Raw genomic sequence first — 21,063 nt, 5'->3', positions numbered from 1 at the left:
AACGGAGTCACACTGCTTAATGAATATTGTAATCAGAATGCATAGAAAATATTAATTGAATAGCAAAAGAGTTATTTTCTTTTGGATTGTCGATTTTATTCAGAGGAAATGTTATAGAATAACAGACACTCCCAACAGCACCAAGTTACTCAAGGTGCTGTGAGGTTGGAAATCATAAGCCCTGTCAGCCTCTGCTACCATTTCAAAGGCAGTGTGCTGAGTAAGCAAAACACTATTTGGAGTTTTTAAAGAATTTCTAAACAGACATTTTCTCCCTTTCAAAAAAATCTACTTGGCTTTCCACATATTAGAGGAAGAGTTCAAATATGTTGACAAATAATTCATTCTGTTATGAAAATGTATAAAAGCAGACTTATTCTGAAAGTGAGGTGAGAAAAACAGATTAAAAAAATCAATCCAGAATTAAGGGTTCTTTGCCTTTTTAATATTTATAACGTGGATAAACTATCCGATAACCAATCAGAAGGAATGCTAGATTGCAACAGTTGTGTCAATTCCCTATTTCTAAAAAACAACCGGCTAAACATTGTTCTTTGAGTAGGAAATTCTTAAGTTGATGCAAGACATTAAACATTAAACAAAACGTCCAGTTATCCATTTCTCTTTTCCATTTTAAATGTGCCCATTTGGTCTGTTAACTTTATCATGGTATGTTTACATTCATTTGTCTTTTAGTTAGCTGCTTCTTTATTTTTCAGAGTTACCTTATAGTTTTGTGCCTTATCAGATAAAAATTATTACAGTCTAGGGGAAAAATGATAATAAATACACTAATTTTAATTTCAGCTAAATTTAAAGACTATTCCTTTTCAAATTACTTCCATCATTTAATTATAATCTTTCCAACTTAAGATTTCCTTCTGTTTGCAAAGTTACCAGATGAGTATAAAATTAAGAAAGGAAAAACCTGCACTAATTGTTAGAAAATGAAATACTTGTATTCTAGTAAAAGTCCGTTTAATAGTGGAAATCAATTTCATACTATATCTTCATATAAAATAGGGTGGAGATAAATGTATAAACACCTACAGCTTTACTTCTCTTAAAATTTTAAGCTTTGGCTTCCATATAATTATGATCTTCAAGTTCACTAAATAATTATAGCAAATTAGCGTGTTGGATTAAAATTTAAAGTACACATACGAGACTTCTATGAAGGGGCTTTTCATATTTCTTTAGAACCTACTCTAATTGCAAAATTCTTATCACAGAACTTTCCTAACATTGACTCAAAAATCAAATACACACATACAAAGACTAATTTGACAAAAGTTGGCTGCATTAAAATGACTTAAGAACTTTTTTGTTATTTAACTATTTTTCCCCTAGATATTTGGCATGTTTAGACATGCAAAGATTAATGAAGAAATGTATGGTCTGGTCTTGACAAAACTCACAGTAACTTTCCTTTCATAAGGAAAATACAGACTTAAACGTTATAGTTTCATGTCCTGAACATTTCTTAAAATCATATCATAATGTGATTTCATATATATATTTGGTAATAGATTATTCTCTTTTGATTTTTAAAAAATGCAAATGCTACATATTCTGTTAGCTTCTGATTTGGTTCAAGCATGACTGTACAAAGAGGTAATAGACCAGAATATGTACAGAATTTTTAAAAATGAACAAAATGAAAATGAAATGAATAAAATGAAAAATATGTGGGTAGTGAATAATGAAGCAAGTCCTTCACATAAGGAATTCATATAAGTGCCACCAAGAACAGGTATATGAAACTTGGTCAGGGTAGGGGGGTAGTTTGCAGGCGGTAAAATATTCCACTTAAAGGGATACCGGGCTTCCCAAATTATAACATGATTAATATTAGCAGAATTGCACCATATGCCATAGGATTCCAGAAGATGAAAAGTCCCCACTGGGCTGAGGCTATCCAAGACGACTTCAGGGAACCTAAGGACCTGGAAGAGGGCCTTAAAGTCCAGGTGAGATTCCAACAGGTAGAGAGGAAAGGGAGAGGCATCCTGGATGCAAATTGTAGACATGATAAAAGCCATATTCTGGCAACAGTGAAAAGTAGTCTGGCTGCAGCAGAGACTTTTCAGAGCAAAACGGAATAGAACGGAATAGTCCAGGCTGTGAAAGGTGCTAAATCTTGGGACTCAGATTTTTGTGATCAGGATCTCTTGAAAGCTTCTGAAGAAAATCATAGAATCAGCAGGGAAGGGAATAAGATGGGATGATAGGGTGGAGCTAGAGATAGGGACAAGGAGGATGCTGAGGAGGTTGACTGACGGCTGGGCTTTGGTGATATTTGCCTGTCTGAGAACAGTGGCAGAAGAGAAGGCAGATGGAAAGGATTTAAAGTGGGGTCAGTGGTAGCTTGACTCTTTCTTATACTACTGTTTCCATTTATCACTTTCACCAGCTCACAACACATGCTGTGAATTTTATGTGATCATCCTATGAGAAATAAGAAACTTGCAATAAAATCTTCATATTTCTTTACATAGAGAAAGAGAATATGTGGTGGTAGCTCATCCATTTCAGGACCCCTCCCATTAATCTGTGGCTATTATTTTCAAATAGTACAGAGAAGGTCCTAGAATGTATATCCCAATATGTTATCTATTAAAAGTACAAAATTGCTGACTCAAAATAAACTGATTCAGATCACATCCATGCATTGAATCAGGTTTTTTTCTTGCCCATACTTAAAAGCATTGCTCATCTTGTTTCAAATTTCTACCTTCATCGATTTCTTCGAAGGGAAAGTTCCAGCTGGATAAAGTTAAAATCGGTCAACAATTTAAAAAAATCCCTTAGCCAGATCATCATGGCATTTTTCAATGACACTGGGAAAGGCAACCTCTTGTGCTCATCATGACTGTACCCAAATTTCTAATTTTAGTCATGGGACAAAATAATACTTGGAAATACAATGTGGTTATAGTCAAATTGGAAGGAGATGGGTAGCAACAGTAACAACTAAGAAACAAAATGACCTAATTTTTCATAATTTTGTATTGCCTTTCTATCTGTATTCACTTACTTGTCTTTGCTCTTACTTCAATTTCCCTTTAGGTCACCTACCTTTCTCCTTGCTTCTGTTTCTTTTTAAGTTTTCTGTGTCTTTATGATGTCTTCATTTCCAAGAAAAGAATTTTATCATTTCCAGGCTTCAGATTTGTAAACTCAAAATCTGATAAAGTAGATCAGTTTCCAAGATTATAGGTCTGTTCTCATCCAACAGCCAATATTAGTGCTTCCAAATATGGACAAAATGTGCATTAATCCAACTTTTCTTTTTTTTTTTTTTAATAGTATTATGGGTAAACGTCTGTCTGACCAAATCACTCCTAGAAACAGGAAACACTGGCACAGCTACAGTTAGAAACAAGATGTTGATTACTTCTTTTTAACATAGGATTTACTCTCTGGCTTTTGGGTTTCAGGCTTAGAGTGATGAAGAGCACTTGTGATCTCTTTTGATGTCACTCTTTGACCCTCCAAATTCTTCACCTTATCTCTCTTAGTATGAATACATGCAGAAAAGAAAAAGAAGAAAAACCATACAGAAATGTTGCAGAAATCTTCCTAAATCATTCAAATAGCAGAATTCATGTTATCCTAGAGGTGACCTGAGCACATAGGTCCTTCCTGCAGGGTGAGGGAAGCATAATTTTCTCATTCCCCTTCAGCAGAATCTCTCAGATATCTGTGGAAGCTTAGGTCACTTCTATTTTTTTGAGGCTCCAAATATACTTTTTAAATTTTTTAAAAATCGTGAACGGGGTTTCTAAATTGTCATACATTTTTCAATGATCCTAGTCCACAAAATAACACCTCAACACAAATATAATACAAGTGACTTAATGAATAGCCTTATTTGATGATAACTTCAAAAAGTCTAAATTTGGGACCCTCTCAAATATGAGGCCTCAAAGGGCTGCCCAGCCCTGGCCCCTGGGAGAGGCCCTGCTTTTCTGTTCAAAAGACCTCCCTGACCAAGAGAAGGGCAGCAACCCACGTGTGCTGAGGAAATTGCTCGGTTGACGGCATCCCCCTCTCTTGAGCCCAGCCTAAACCACCTTTACAGTTATACAATGGAGCATTTTGGAAATGTTTGAATAGTCACTGTGTTGCAAAATTAGCAAACACGTTTGGTGCTGGTTGACAAACTTACTGACTTGGCCACAGACCTAAATAGAAAATACCTTTTAGCCTTAGCTGACGAAAAAAAAAAAAACTAGTTAGAAGACAGCTCATGTTGTTCATGATATTTTGTTCTCTCCATTTTACCTTTCAAGCAACTCAAATCTTTCTGGTCCATTTCATTTCTTGATCCCACATGGAAATGATGCAGAGAAAAGGGTATCACAAGTTCATTCCAGGCTTCTGCTTAAGCAAATACACCAAGGTGAAGAAGGATAACAAGGTCTGTGTGGCTTATGGGTGATTATAACTTAAATAATGTACTGAAATTCTAAATGCTAAATTAGAGCTCTTAAAAGCTTGCCTTAAAGAATGATTCTTATCCTTTAAAATGTCTGCTTGAGAAAATAGCCCTGCTAGGAGATGTATGATTATAATGATTCAATTACAACAACACTTCCTCAATAACTAAATCACGTTGTTAATTTAAGTTCTTCATACAGAATACAGTATTAATACGGTGCTAAATTTAGTCGACTGCCTTTCTAACTAATAGCAATTGATGGTTTAAAAATTACATTCTATTTGGGCAGCAGCACATTCATTTCCATTGCTCTCTTTCGTAGTCCCTCCCATCCCTTTCCTTTCAAAGCAAATTCTCCTCCAGAACAATTTCTATGCATTTGGTCTCTGTAATTTCATCAGTGATTGGACTTTGTAAATCTGGTGTCATCTTGCTTGAATTCAGACAACCAACAGTTTCTAGAGCTGGGACCCAATAGGCTGCCTGGCTGGACTGGGAGGAGATAGAGGGCAAAGGAGACGGAAGAGCACCCAGCAGAATGTTTAAAGGGAAGGGGCTCTCCGAAAAGGTGATGAAAGGTGACATGAAACCATCCTGTAAAAGAATCAGTGCCCCTAATAACAAAAGATATGCTCAGGTGGGCTCACCAGTATATTGAAATAAGGAATGCAAGTCCATCATAAAGTGTTCTTCAAAGGAATTTTTGAGCAGAATAAGACATATAATAGTGACGTTGACCTTTCTTAATGGACTTTTCAGGGAATGCAGAGGATTTCCTGAGTCAGGTCTCCTCAGTGAGAGGGCAGGTTTCTGCCCAGGGAGCTCTCTCTCGCTGAGCTGTAAGCAACCGCAGGGCCCAGCCATGTTGCGGTCAGAGCTCTTTGCAGCATGCTTGTTGACAGATGTACTGTCCTTTGCTACAGGTGTTAGCAGCGTCCGGCATGACAAGATTCACTGAACTTTTTGTTCTTTATGTGTTGCATGAGTTAGGAATTATACTTCCTGGAGGGCTGGGTATAAAGTTGGTAGCACAAATCTTTCTTTAAATATAGGAAAGCTGACTCGGAAAAAGTAAATGTCTTGACCTCATTCTTCAGGACAGCAGTAGAGGGGCAGATGATATATTTATGAGGTTTGGGGATGGATTCAAGTATGTCTAGACAGCCAATTTAGATTAGTTGTAAGCAATCTGTTTTGTTTGTTTACCTTATTAATATTAGGTTATGCCTGGTTCATAGTAGGTACTGTATAAATTTTGTTTTTGTTTTTGTTTTTTTTGCGGTACGCGGGCCTCTCACTGTTGTGGCCTCTCGCGTTGCGGTGCACAGGCTCCGAACGCGCAGGCTCAGCGGCCATGGCTCACGGGCCCAGCTGCTCCGCGGCATGTGGGATCTTCCCGGACCGGGGCACGAACCCGTGTCCCCTGCATTGGCAGGCGGACTCTCAACCACTGCACCACCAGGGAAGCCCTTGAATGAAAGTCTTTATTAAATGTACTGATTCAATCTGTGCATCCAAAACAATTCTTTAGAATTTATTTAAGGGTTGCAACAAGAAATATTCTATTCTGAGGATCCCGCCATATATTAAAATGCAGTAGTTCCTTCTTATGCTCAGAGCCAATTGTGAGATGGTAAAGTGAAAGCCCATGCTATGTGTAAGGAGCCATTAGTCCTTTTATAGAGTGCTGCATTCCCGGAATATTAAGCAGTAATTACCAATGATGTGTTCAAAGAATATTCAAAGAATAATAAGGATATCGGAAAATTATAATTATAATAAGTTTTCAAAAGCAAGATACAAAATATAACAGTAATATGCTCCCTGTGTTGTTTTTAAAATTATACATATAATATATAAAAACATATATTTTTAATATATGCATAATATAATATTTCCCTTTTCAGGCAGAGGGAAAAATGCCTGAAAGAACACATATCAAAATATAAAGAGTGGGTATTTCCAGATTGTGAAAATGTTGATAATGGTTTTTTTCTCATCTATATTTTCCAAATAACCTTTAAAAAGTATGGATTACTTTCACTATGGGAAAAACAATAAACATTATTAAAAACAAAAGCAACAAAAACAAAGAGTTCTTCTCTTAGGTTTTGTAACAAATTGTTAATCAATGCCAGACATGAGCCACTAGCTAAACCTCTATTCTTAGTGAGAATATTTTGGGTGTTTGACTAGGAACAATCAACTCTCTTTAAAAAAATCTTCAATTCTGAATGGGCACTTGTGAGTTATTTCTAGATGAAATTATACATGTCCAGTTTGTTCTGGAGGGATGGATTGTTTTTTTCCCCATCAGCAAGAGGTACTCTAAGAGCTCTCAAAATTGTTGAGAAAAATGGGATTTTAAATATATTTGGAGCCTCAATGTTTTCTCCTAATGCTGCGAGATAGTCAGTTTCTATTATAGCTTAGTAAGCAGTCATCTTCATTTGTGCATTCAATAAATATTATTGAGCACCTATGTGTCAGGCTTCATGGTAGGGGCTCAGGCAAGACAGACAAAAGCATAAGACCCAGTCTCTGCTCTCAAGAAGCCCTGGTATCTCCAGGGAATCCATTGCTTAAGTAGTCATGATGCTATAATGTGGCAGGTGAAATGCCCGTGGGAACTGAGGGGTCGGAGAAGTGTGGCACCCAACTCAGCTTGAAAAGGACAGAGAAGACTTACCGGAGAAGGCGACAGCTAGGCTCAGACTGAAAGAATAGACAGGAGCTGGCCAGGAACAATGGCATGGGGCGCAGACTGCAGGCAGAGGGGCAGCATGAGAAGAGGCAAGGAGGTAAGAAACTGCTCCTAGCTGCCTGTTCTTCCTGGAATGCTGAGAAACACAACTGGAGAGGTCACTGGTGGGATCACAGGGGGTCAGGGGGCCATGTCTTTTCTTTGTTCTGTTCAGTTCAAATGAGTTCATAAAAAAGACCAGCCCAGCAATGCCACATAGAGCTCACAGTTTCAGCTATGTGAAGAAAATGTGCTTTGTTAGGAATGGTGATAATTAAGGTTACTGCAAACAGTAATAACCACCAGGGTAGCACGAGGCAATTCTTGAGTGCATTGCGTCCTTGGCGTGTTTAAGTGGGCTGGGGCCTCTGCTCTGTGTTTGGGCTACCAGGTTTGTTGTATTATAATTTGGCTAAGAACAGAAAAATTCAGGTTCATGAGGTATTTTGCTTTAAATGATGTAAAATATATAAGGAGTTAAGGAGTTAATTACAAGACTTACAGGAGTTGAATTTTTAGCTATAGAAATCTTGACTCGAGTTATTCTTAGATTTTTTTTTTTTTTTTTTTTTGGCCACACTGTGTGGCATGTGGGGTCTTAGTTCCCCAACCAGGGATCGAACCTGTGCCCCCTGCGGTGGAAGTGCAGAGTCCTAAACACTGGACCACCAGGGAAGTCCCACATTCCTAGATATTTGAAGATTATTTTTAAAATTAGAATCTAAGTTTCAACCTATTTAAATTTTTCTTAATTATTTAAAAAACACATCTAAGTAAAGATTGATAACTAAGTAAATTATATAAGAGTAATTTATTCAGTAATATTAATGTCCTGATTTGCAAGCATCTATAGTCTCTAATTCTTTTTTTTTATAGTATCTAGTGTAGTATCGGCAGGTGGGATCTTCCCGGACCGGGGCACGAACCCGTGTCCCCTGCATCGGCAGGCGGACTCTCAACCACTGAGCCACTAGGGAAGCCCTATACTTGCTTTTTAATGATGGGTGATTTGATTTTTACATGGGCATAAGACAATCATATTGATGAAAATAATTTTGCTTGCGGCCTTTTTTCAAGTTTAAAAGGACATTTCCTTTGAAGCCTAAGGCTTTTAACAGCTTTTTCAGAGAAGGTCTGAGAGGAGCTCACCTTTTTTGTGTTGAAACTGTATCTATTCATCCCTCTAACCTCTGGCACCCAAAGAATCTGAATGGCTGAACAAGGTCTTCCTCTTTTGCTATGCTGACATTTAGCCTTGCACTTGATTCTGAAGATTTGGGTTCACTCCATCACTTACTAGCTGTGGAACTATCAACTCGGTAAGCTATCTGGGCCTTTGTTTTCTCGCTTCTAAAAAGTATATAATTCCTGGGTGACAACAAGACCATTGGAAGAAGCAAATGGAATTCATTCATTCATTTATTGAGGATCTCATATGTGCTGAAAATACACTTATAAACGTGACTATAGTTCAAACTGGCAAAACTGTTATTTATTTCTTCCCATTGAGTTCCTTTTGCCACTGTTTGGACCACAAAACTTAGAAATGTAAATAGATGGTAGCCACACTTATACAGCTCTCAAAGAAATAGCAAAGTGGTTGTCCACTAGAGGCACAGTGGACATAAAATTCTGATATGTTGACATAAAATTCCAATTCTAAATATTTAGAATTAATTAATTCTCTTTATCAAAATTTTTACCAAGTTAAAAGGTGAATAATGAAATGAACTGCCTTTAGTCTTTTTTTTTCTTTCCTTTTCCTGTTTTCTATCAGTCAATCAATCAATCATTCAATCAGGGAGTAAACACTGAACACCTATTATACACCCAGAATGATGCCATCAGGTTTTCCCCTTTAGGCTGTCCTTCTTCTGAACATCTGGCTCTGTTTTTTCTGACTGACCACAAGCTTTAGAAAAACTGGGGAGCTTTACAGTTGAGTTAAGATACACAAGAGTTCTGTGGTTATCTACATGTATATTACATTATATAGTCTATGTTACATATAGAGAGAGACTTGTATCTATGTTTATAATTATATCTATTAGGATCCACAGTACATTTTTTCCCCTATTTAAAAAGCTCAGGGCTTCCCTGGTGGCGCAGTGGTTGCGCGTCCGCCTGCCGATGCAGGGGAACCGGGTTCGCGCCCCGGTCTGGGAGGATCCCACGTGCCGCGGAGCGGCTGGGCCCGTGAGCCATGACCGCTGAGCCTGCGCGTCCGGAGCCTGTGCTCCGCAACGGGAGAGGCCCCAGCAGGGGGAGGCCCGCATACCACAAAAAAAAAAAAAAAAAAAAAAAAAAGCTCAGCTTTTATCCTTTGGTTCATATGCTATCGTCCTGTAAGTGCATTGTTATTTTCTCACGGTAATTCCAAATTCTTTTACTAAACATGGAGTTACCCTATGAAATGGAGAGCACACTGACTCTGGAGTCCAAATTCAAGGATTCAGATGTGCTATCTACTACTTGAGAGACTTTACAGAGTAGAATTAATCCCTCCCTCCTCTGTGCTATCTCTGCTTCCTACAAGCTTTGCTATTAGGCCTACATGCTGTACTAGCATATTTGTCTATGTGTCTGCCCTTCTAGATTTTGAAGTCCTCAGGAGCAGACACTGTGTCTTATTCAGTGGAGCTGAATCTACTATAGCTTCTAGACCTTGACTATCTAGACTTAAATCTGATTCCTGCCACTTAATTACCATCTGACTTTGGGCAAGTTGTTTGCTATCTCCATGCCTCAGTTTCCTCCTCTGTAAAAAGGAGAGACTAATAATGCCTACCTCACCCTGATGTTTTGAGGATTAACTAAGTCCCTATTTCTAGAACAGTTAGGAGAGTATCTGACACATCTTAAACAGGTAAGTATTTGTTAGATGTGTATACTTAAGGAATTGTCACTAACTTCAAAATCTTGTATGGTACCTACTGAATAAGTCTTTGTTGAAAAGTAGATTAAAGGCATGTAAATATTCTAGAACTCAGTTTTCTCATTAAAACTGGGTCTAATAAGAACCATTATGACTGTGAGGATAAAATGAGATAATGGATATTTAAGCATTCTAAACATAAAAAGTATTTTTATGGCTGTTTGATTATAAGGGTAATGCAACATTAGCAAAATTGCTCATAGAATTAAATTGGTTTCAACACCTTTTGCCTTGGAAGTGTATTGTCACTGTTTACTAGGCTATTATTTCATCTGTTAAACTATTGATTAGCGCTGTTGAAAAGCTAGAAAATGGCAGGTTTTGACCCTGACCCATGGAATCTCAGAAAACAACCTCTTGTAATAAGACATGGTTTGCAAGCCGTGTTTGTTTAACATTAACCAACCAACCTGTGAAGCTGAATGGCACCATGGTACATATTTACCCCTGAACCTGCTCTCAGAGCCAGTGTTTAAACATGCAAACGTGCTGGTAGATTTTGGAAGGTTTGATTTGGCTTTGCTTTGGATTATTTTTTTTTTTTTCTGTGAGATTGACAAAACATGAAGACCCCCAAACGTACCAAGATGCATTTTCCAGATGCCACAGTAAATGGTCTACCTTTTGCTTATACTCTGGGATTTGAGATGGCTGGCATTTTCATACTAATTCTAAAATTGTCCAGCCACATAGTTTTGGTCTAATCAGAATCAGCTGATTCAACGGTAAGACCTTTTTAGTCATTATGAATCAGTGTCTGGATAAGCTGGCAACGTGACTGGATGACTGGCTCTCTTTGAGGCACCTTCTTGATCAAACAGGACCCACAGCTTCCATCTTTGCACCTCTTAAATACAGGGAAGTCTTACAAGCATGCGCATATGCTACTTCTCATTCATTTGAGGTTAACCTAGATAAGACTGGTTAGATTTTGAGTTGAAGTCTAGAAGACTGTTGTGTCAAATTTTTTAGTACATTCAGGCCAATTTCCTTAGAAATGAGGAAACATATATGCAGGCATTTTCAAACAGAAAGCTTTATAGAAATGAAAAACAACATTATGTAAAAATCTTTAGTGTTCTTATCAAATATTCTTATGCTGTTTGGGAACAGGCCATTTTTTTTCCTAGGTGCCGTGGGTAGAAACGGGAATAAACATAATACTGGTAGAAGTTGGTGATGTCCACTCTGATGTTTTACTTTCTTTCCATCTCTTCCTCTTTCAAACAGTTGGTATTCCAGTTGCTGACATATGGAGCTGTTCCCACATGAGTGTAAACATACTGACATCAGTCTCTGTCTTTATCCTAAACAGAATAATGTTTAAGTATATTTATTACATCAATATGGATGTCTTGAGGCTTAATACTTATCCAGACTACTAAGACTCATGGTCTCAACAACCCTGTTTAATTTTTATAACGTAAATTTAGCTGTTGCTTTTAAATCGGTCCCACTATTTGGTGGTAGGATAACAATAAATAATCTGTTGCATTATTCATTGTCCAATGTGCAGTCATGTAGACTGGTTTTCCTGGGGCAATCATTAAGTAAACAAGATTTTTGTCTGTCCCATGCCCAGTTATGAAAAACATGAACAGGAGCAAGAACTATGACATGAAATAGAAAAAATGAGGCTTCAGTGAGTTGTTGAAAAATCCCCTAAGGATTTTACTCAGTGTTTTCTGGTCATGTTTCAGTCACAAGAAATATTATTTAAATATTTCTTTAATAATATCCAGTATAGTTGGTTTTTTTGTTTTTGGTGTTTTTTTTTTGCGGTACGCGGGCCTCTCACTGTTGTGGCCTCTCCCGTTGCGGAGCACAGGCTCCAGACGCGCAGGCTCAGTGGCCATGGCTCACGGGCCTAGCTGCTCTGCGGCATGTGGGATCTTCTCAGAACCGGGGCACGAACCTGTGTCCCCCGCGTCGGCAGGCAGACTCCCAACCACTGCGCCACCAGGGAAGCCCAGTTTTTTATTGCACTAATATAAGGATTTAGAAATATGTGGCAAAGAGATGAAACACATTTTTAGATGTCTTCTCACTCCAGCTAGAGTGAAAACTGCAAGATTCTGTTTATTCTTTTTTTCCTAGGATTTCAGCAAATAAAAGTATTCAGTTTCTATTTGCCTTATCACCAAGTTTAGATCTACCCATGAGGAATGTTTAGGTGTATGTACAGGTTCATTTTCAATGTGTAGAAAAAGATGCAGTCACATGGCCTCCTAGCGCATGAGTTTCCACCAAAAATGTTTAAGAAACAATTTTCTTTCAAAGTTTTGCATTATCTCATCTAATCATACTTAGTTATTCTATGCTGTGACCACTGAAATTATTTGAGAATAATTGACACAAGATGTACATGAGACAGTATGCCTATGCTGAGTAGATTTGGTGAGGGAGGGGAGGAAATAACTTTTCAAAGATTCTAAAGGTTTAGAAAGCACCTATCTTGCTCTCTCTATATAGCTCTATGAATCAAATGGAGATGACCTTTGTTTTATATCTTGAGTAGACTGATAAATTAAGACTTTTTATTTTTTATTCTATTACTTTTTCCTTCCTTCTCTCCTTACTTCTTTCCTTCCTTTCTTATTTTTGCACGGAACACAGTAACTTACTAAAGAAGGCATGTGTATTCTTTATTTACTTTTCTGCAAGTGGGCTCATACATGTACAGAGCTTAGAACAGGGCTTGGGATATAGTAATAGAGATACAGATATAGAAATATTAATAGTTGTTGGTTGTATATTTTTAGATTGGTGAACCACATAAAATAGCCTAGGAATTTAATATTTTTATGAGAACCTTCTTAAACAGTAGATTATTTTTGATTCAGAAGAATAGTTATCATATATTAACTAAACTCCAATTTACACATTTCATTCCATATTCTTGGCTGAAAACCAGGTGGCAAATTTAGTTCCTAAGCCTACTGGCAAACATTCCAGGAACGGTCCCCAAACTTTCATTATTTGCAATATTCACAGATCCCAAGGAGAAATAGCTACTTTTTGTGGGCTCCTTAAAATACTCAGCCTCTTAAGCATTAGCATTCGTTGCCTCGTGTTAACTTGCTTTGGAGTTAACATTTCACATGTAGGAAATCCTGAAGACATATATATTTATAACAGAAATGCTGACATGATCTTGATGTTTCCAGCTACCTTGGCCTGCTGTGGTGTCTGTTTACTCTGGTCTGGTATTTATTAAAATATACAAACTTGCCATAGCAACCACTGCAACACAAAGCCTATATGTGTTTCTAAGATAAGGAGAACTATTTTTAAAGAAACATACAAAAATATGTTAGTTGTCCAGGTCCAGATTAGATATTCTGCAAGATGGAAATGTGTATAGTAATAACATTTTCATATGGGACCATAAGAATATTTCCAAATATTACACTTAGACTGTTTCTAAGTATTATTGCTACTATTATTATTATTATTTACAAAAGAAATCTGAAAGGTGTGGGGTATTTGGATGTATGACAGTGACTCTGGCAAAGAGGACACAACCACAGCAATGTAAGTATTTGGGTTAATGACTACCATTTTATAAAAAACATGATTTGTAAATATAACGCCTTATTTTTATTTTGCACGATACTTTGCATACATGTTTGAAGTGTATTTGTTAAAAGCGAATCTTGTAAAACCTTAAAAAAAACCACTCTATATCTTTCTAAAGAACACGTATAAAACATTTCTTCTATTTTTATGGTGAGAAAATGATTTGTGCTTTATTGTCAGGTGGGCAGGTGACTGGGCCTTCTTTCGGTTTCAATATTTGGTATATTTGGTTGCTCAAATTCCGTGAAATTTGAAGCCTAACACACCTGACTATTTCCATACTTTCCGTAATTCAAAAGTGGGCTGTCTTCATCTATTTTTCTCACTTAATTTTGATGCAGAATAAAGGAGTAAAAAAAATGTGTTCTTATGGGCTATTGATTTGTTTCTCTAATTTTTTTGCAAACCAGAATATTTACAAGTCTAGAAACTCTGGACTTTATACACATAATTACAAAGGGTATAAATTGGCTTTTATTTCAATTCTGATCAAAATTTTTAAAAAGTGACAGTGTAGGAAGTAATAGTTCAGAGGGATTGGGGGATCTGGGTAGAGAATAACCTCTCACCAGTTGAAAGGATCAAATTCCTGAAAAGTCCATGATGGGAGAATTCCAGGTTGAGTAATTATATAGCTTAAGAGAAGATACGGTTTCCTGGGTTGGGGCCAATCCTGAGTGAATCTATAAAATATTTTTACACTCATAAAAGTAAAAATATCACCATTGATATTATTACATATTTTAAATTGATGATGATAAATACAATTAAATTTCAAATTCTCACCTTTTGCTTACTAAAATGTTTCTAGAATCTTAAATTTTGCTGTTGCATAGCAGATTATAATTAAAAATTAACTATTATTAAATTAATTAAATGTAGTACTAATGAAGTAATAGAAATTTATTATTAATGGAAGCTAAATGTCCTTTGAAAAGTATTTTCTAGTATATATAGCTAATGTAAGCATAAGATGTTAATTCTCTTATCTTGTCAATAGTTAAACAGAATAAAGAGAAATCAAACTAAAGTTAAAAGCTAATAGGTTGTTGTAAAGTTTTGCTTTTGACTTTCACCTTGGAAAGTAAAACCTGGGTGTTCATCTGGCATAATAGCAGAGAAAGCTTGTAAGTATGACTGTCAAAATCTATCCCATATTTTCTTATGGGATAGTCAAATGGTTTGGGCCATTCCTCTCCAGGGAGTCTTTTGTCAGCTATTGGTAGACCACAGGGGTGTGTCAATGGCTTCTGCATCCTAGAGTCTTAAAAAAGGCAGCTTAGACAAATCACAAAACCTATGAAGCACCTCTGCAGGAGTCATATTTTCAATCACTCCAACCCATTTCCCTGTTCTATTTATATATTATTTAATGCTGATTTTTTTAACCTTAAAACTGACTTGTTTTTAGGCAAACCAGAGTTGCAAAATGAGAAAAGCAAGTATATTGTTCCTTAGACATGATTTTTTGATGGGCAAAAATATTACAATAAAGGTTCCCAAAGTGAAATGTTTCATTATGTAACTTCGCTTATGTAGTATATTTCATTTTTATTTCTTATTAGGGAAAATTTCAAATTTATACAAATGTAGATGGAATAATATAGTCAAACCTCACATGTGCATTATCAAGCTTCAACATTTATCAACCACGTCCAATCTCATTACCTCTAAACCACCACTCCCCTCCTCTATTATTTTAAAGCAAATCCCAAATACGTAATTTCCTAGTAAATATATCTTTGCATATCAGTAATAGGAAAGTACTTTTTAAAAAAGTAGTCATGTGGCACAGTTTAAAAATCTATACAACCCCTACTGTTTACTGGTGATGTCTTGCAATCTTAGAGAAAGTTGAGTAAGCACCGGGGTTAGTAGACCAGTCCACATTTTGAAACCAAACTGAAAGGGGTCTCTAGGTTGGCCAGATTCTATCATGAAGAATTGTTAGGTAAATTACAGATACTAAGAGGAAGGATATTTGTGCAAAACTGGGCAAAATGTAGCCTGGAGGATCCTCAAGGAAACAGGCAAAGAAATGACAGCAAGGTACAATTTTTCTTTAAAACAGAAGCAGTTTCATGAGGGTTAGATTGAAGAGGGCAGAAAATTATAGAGTTTGAGGATGACATTTTTAAGGTTGTATAAATCAACAAAATTGAGAATATCGGAAATTCTATAGGACAGAAGATTGAGTTTCATCATCAAATAAACTGCAAGAGGAAAGAAAAAAAGAGATGAAGGGTGGTTGAACCTATGTATTCAAACAGATTTAGGGGACTTCCCTGGTGGCACAGTGGTTAAGAATCCGCGTGCCAATGCAGGGGATACGGGTCCGAGCCCTGGTCTGGGAAGATCCCACATGCCACAGAGCAACTAAGCCTGTGCGCTGTAACTACCGAGCCCTCGTGCCACAACTATTGAAGCCCGTGTGCCTAGAGCTGTGCTCCGCAACAAGAGAAGCCACCGCAATGAGAAGCCCACACACCACAATGAAGAGTAGCCCCTGCTCGCAACAACTAGAGAAAGCCCACGTGCAGCAACAAAGACCCAACACAGCCAAAAATAAATAAATAAGTAAATTTATGAAAAAAAAATAAATGAAGACAATATAAGAAAAATACAGATTTAGGAGACACATCGACCAATGAGCATATGAACCTGTTTCAATTCTGATTCAGACAAACTAAGGGTAAAACGAAAAAGAGGAGAGAATCAGATATTTGAACACTGCCTGGATATTTGATAATATTAAGGAAATGTTGGTTTACTTAAGGTGTGATGATGTTTTAGTTATTTTCAAAGACTTATCTTTTTGAGATACCTCCTGAATCATGTATGGATCAAACTGTATGATGACTGGGATTGCTTAGAAATGATCTAGTAATGATTATGGTAGGGGTAGTAGGAAGGAAAGGCTTGGGTACACATGAAATGCAACAGACAGGTATTAATAATTGTCGAAGTTGGATGAAGATGGAGTTACATTACACCATTCTCTACTTTGAAATATGTTAGAAATTTTCCATTTTAAAAATGGTTAAATTTCCTAGTTCAGAACTACTACATGTATTTTCCTTGATATTTCTCCCCAAAGTTTGAAAGCAGAGGAAGATACTATAAATTTCTTCAACCAACCAGAAATTTCTATTAACTGGCACTTTTGAGTTTTGCCATTACAGATGAAGTTCACGATGGTGAGCCTAAGGCACTCTGAAACGTAGAAAGATTAAATTATATTTGATAAAATTGTGATTTGATAATGGATCTTGCTGTGTTCTAATTCTTTGAAAATTACCAATCCATGGCAGGTATAATTTCCTCTTAACCAGAACACTCCATTCCCCAATCATTTAACAGAGTTTTTCTATATCCTTAGTTAGACAAATGAGACTTTTAAGCAAATTTCCCTCCTCTGTGCCTGTGAAATTTATATATATCCATGTGCATATATGCACCTCACCTAATTTTGAGGACACCTTCAGAGGGGGTTGTTATTCGGAAACACCTGCACACAGATCACTTAACAAAGAGTCATTATTTAAGGCGTGGCCCCAGAAACAGGAAAAAGTCAGAATCTGTATGGGACTGCCCCCCTTATCCCAAACCCAATCTACCTTGCTATTTATTTAAACTATGGCTGTTCTGTTTGTAATTGCATGCTATTGTCTAAACACATCCTTTTTAGGTCTGTAATTCAAAATAAAAAAGGGGCTTGTTTAGACATCATTGTAACCAATAAAAGTGCTAATGGTTATGCCCATGATTTGACTGAAGCCATGCTTCAGTAAAAACATCAACTTATTTGTAGGGAAATATTAGAAAATCTAATAATTTAGTATTATGTAGCTCAAACAACCAGTTAATTCATCAAAATTTTCACTTTTCTAAGGCTACAGGTTGTATTTGCTTCAAAGATAATGATTCATCGTGAGACTATTTTAATTACTCTTTGAATCTAGCATTTGTTCCCTTCTCTATAGAAATTCATCCATCACTTGATTATCTCTTACCAAAAATAAAATCTGTGCCAAGCCACACATATTTCTATTAGATCTAAGAAGGGAAGAATCATTCTGTTTCCATTTGTTTGTGTCCAGTCTCAGTGGGTGGGCAGTTGGAGACTCTCTCTTCCTGGTTGACAGGCATAGAGGGACTCTGTTCCTTCTTATGATAACAATTAGGGTTGAAAGATACTGAGAGGCCTAAACAAGCAAGTTTTGTGGTCATCATCCTCCACTCACACCATTATCCTGTTAATTCTGTAAAGTCTGAAATCTCTTTTTTTTAAAGTTCTCATTAGTAATAATCAGATTCATTATAGCCCTGCATTGTACCAGGCACTTCACATGTATCAAATCAGTAATATCCCAACCTTTGGGGTATGTATTATTATCTCCCCATTTTCTAAATGAGGCAACTGATGCTCAAAAAGATTGAGTAACTTATCCAAAGACCAAAGCTGGTGAAGGATTGGCTAAGCAGGACTCACAACCCCAAGTCTAGAGCCCAGGTCCATGGCCATCAAGTACCTACTCTGTGTTGGACACTATTCCTAATATGATCCCCATCTTTAAGTCATGGAACTGAACCGGAGGGTTCAGCATGAGAGTTGGGGCGAAGAGAGCAGGTGTCATGGAGGAAAAATGGTGAGGCTTCTGAGAGAGGAGGGGGGTTCCAGGCAGGAGAAATGGGATCAGAAGTTTGGGCCCAGAAATATCAAAACCACTAGAGTCTACTTTAGCTCAAACGGAATGTTTGTGTACAGTCTGGCTGAGGTTGACCTTGACTGCCAGGTTAAGGAGTTTGAACTTTCTGGAATTCTGGTATAAAATGTAATGTAAAGCATTGGATTTGGTTTCATTCTTCAAAGTATTGATACTGCTATAGTGTTACAAAATTGTTCGAAAGTGATTGTACAGCTAATGCTTGATTTGTCTACATTGATACAATACATGAGGTATTTCTATTTTATTTATCTTTCAGAAAAGCTCTATTTCTTCTCTTTATAGAAAAAGTTCAAAAAACAAACACACCTTCCCATCACACCTTAAAAAACAACTCCTGCGATGTTGAGACCCATAGTCTCTGTATGTGCTTATATTTTATGTCACTGCTCCCCTACGCCAATGACTATCATTATTAGTCATATAAGTAAATAGCATAAGAGAAGTAAACAAAACTCAATGGGCCTTTTGTTTAGTCTCCCCATTTACATCGAAGTGTTGGCTCCTTCAAGAGTACAGGGCTGAGTTAGCTGCCCCACCACATGCTGTGGGACCATGTGGTCCAAGCACAGGAGATAGGACCCAGAAGAACAGCCTGTAAATCAACACAGGGCATCTAACGTTTACACAAAATAAAATAAATCATAAAGACAGCACGATTATATTCCATTTTGAAAGATTCAGAAAAGTAGATTTGCCTGTCAAAGGAGTTGTAAGTTATTTTAGCTATGACGATCCTCTCTGTGTTTTAGGCTTTGGAACCAGCAACCCGTATCTACTCTCCATCCTTGGGCAGTGTTTCGGATAAGGAATATTTTTCTGGTAACAGAAATCATTAACATGGAGACTTAAGGCAGTGCCTTCAGTTAAACTTGGGTCTAGTCAGTGTTCCAGACAGATAGTTTGTGTTATTTTGTGAATTGTTATTGTCTCAGAAATCCCAAAATGTGAAATTCTAAAAACTTAAAGAAGTATGTGCACTTTCAGATAGTAGTGGATATTTTGTTTTCTCCTCTGCTCAGGGGTACGGTGGTGTTGCAGGGTAGAGAGCTCTCTAATAGGAGCTGGCTGACAGAGGGGCCAAGCCTATCTCTTCTACATACTATTCAGAAGTGATGCATTTCCCTTAGCCAGTTACAGCCACCAGCGTCCAGTTTCCCCATGCTTGTGGACATTCAGGTGAAGGATAACATCCTCTTTTAAAATCTGACTTAAGTGATCTCTGAGAGATGCTCCTCCCATCGGCAGGTGGGACGAAAGGCCACAATGGGGTAACACTGATTGTCTCTGGACCCTTGATAGTTGCCCTGGGGCTAAAGATGCTGTTTTGACTCTTGGTGACCCTTGTCAAACTGAAGGGCCATTTGCTGGCATTTCCAGCCATGCGTCTGTCCCTGAGTTATCAGCTATGTGGCAGGGAATTTCCTACTGCAGAGGTTTTGTTTTTGTTAGTTTCAAGAAATCTGAGTTGTCTAAACTAAAGGTAAAATCACAGAATACATTATTATATGGGTGTGGAAATTTTAACAGCTGCTAGATTTTATATCTTATTGTCTGAATACATACTTTCTCTGCCATATTCCTTTCCTCCTTTCCACCCCTCCAGTGGCCTCCATTTTAAATGGAGATGTAGTTCATACATCCTTTTGCCCTATCATACAAATGTCATTTTTAAGAGAAAAACAGTCAAATTTTGTCCTCGTACTTTTCACTTTACCAAGTGCCTTTCAGCACCTCTTTAATCCAACTGAAGTTCTAAATAAGTATATCAATTGAGAGGAAAAAATATACCAGTAAATATAGTCAAGCAACTGGAATATTACTTGGCAGTTAAAAAGGACCCAACTATGGATACAACAACTTGAATGGATCTCAAGAGCATTACACTGAATGAATGAAAAAAATTAATCCCCAAAAGATCACATACACTATGATTCCATTTATGTAATATTCTCAAAATGATAAAAATATAAAGAAGGAAAATATCTAGTTTCCATTGGTAGAGAGAAAGAGGTGTAACTATAAAGGTTCTGTATCTCTGTGACATGGAAGCTCTGTATCTTGGTTGTGGTGGTAGTTACATGAGTCTCTGCATGTGATAAAATGACACAGAAATTATATACACATATTGCACCAATGTCATCCTGGTCTTGCTACTGTAAGAAAATTATGTCTCATGTAACCATTGGAGGAAACTGCGTGAAAGCTATATAGGGCCTCTCTGTGTTACCTTCGCAACTTCCTATGAACCTATAATTACTTTAAAATAAAAAGTTTAAATATATACAAGTCAAACAAAAGTGTGGACTCCTCTGTACAGCACGTATAAATACAGTATAGCAAAACAATGCCCCAAAAGTGTCAGATCTTTTCTTAAAGATGTGCTGTCACTAAAGAATTGCTTCAAAGGCAAGAAGGAATAAAATCGTGATGAAATGTTTTCTCGGGGCCATCACAGAGGCCTCCGTTTCTGCAGTGCCCTCAACCATCTGACTGCTTTCCAGGCATCCACAAAGCGAGGCTGGAAACAAGAACCCCTGTAGTTCGATCTCACTAACAATCAAGGGCAGTTTGGTCTTTTAGTTTACAGGAACATTCTGCATCCAGGTATCACATTCCTCTCTCCCATTTGGAA

At 37.2% G+C, this 21,063-nt stretch overlaps 1 protein-coding gene across 1 annotated transcript in view; it reads right to left on the bottom strand.

Annotated features, from left to right (window-relative positions):
• The window catches only part of SLC38A4 (solute carrier family 38 member 4), a 53,622-nt gene extending 45,701 nt beyond the window's left edge, over positions 1-7,921 (bottom strand). Inside the window, exons 1-2 of the mRNA XM_055085730.1 lie at positions 7,134-7,921; positions 4,288-4,383 (exon numbers count right to left, since the gene is read on the bottom strand). The gene's annotated coding sequence lies outside the window, so the exon portion shown is untranslated. The remainder of the gene's footprint in view (positions 1-4,287; positions 4,384-7,133) is intronic.
• Positions 7,922-21,063: the final 13,142 nt, after the last annotated feature.

This window comes from Physeter macrocephalus, chromosome 6 (assembly GCF_002837175.3).
Source record: "Physeter macrocephalus isolate SW-GA chromosome 6, ASM283717v5, whole genome shotgun sequence".
Lineage (NCBI taxonomy): Eukaryota > Metazoa > Chordata > Mammalia > Artiodactyla > Physeteridae > Physeter > Physeter macrocephalus.
This window is presented reverse-complemented; position numbering and strand designations above follow the sequence as displayed.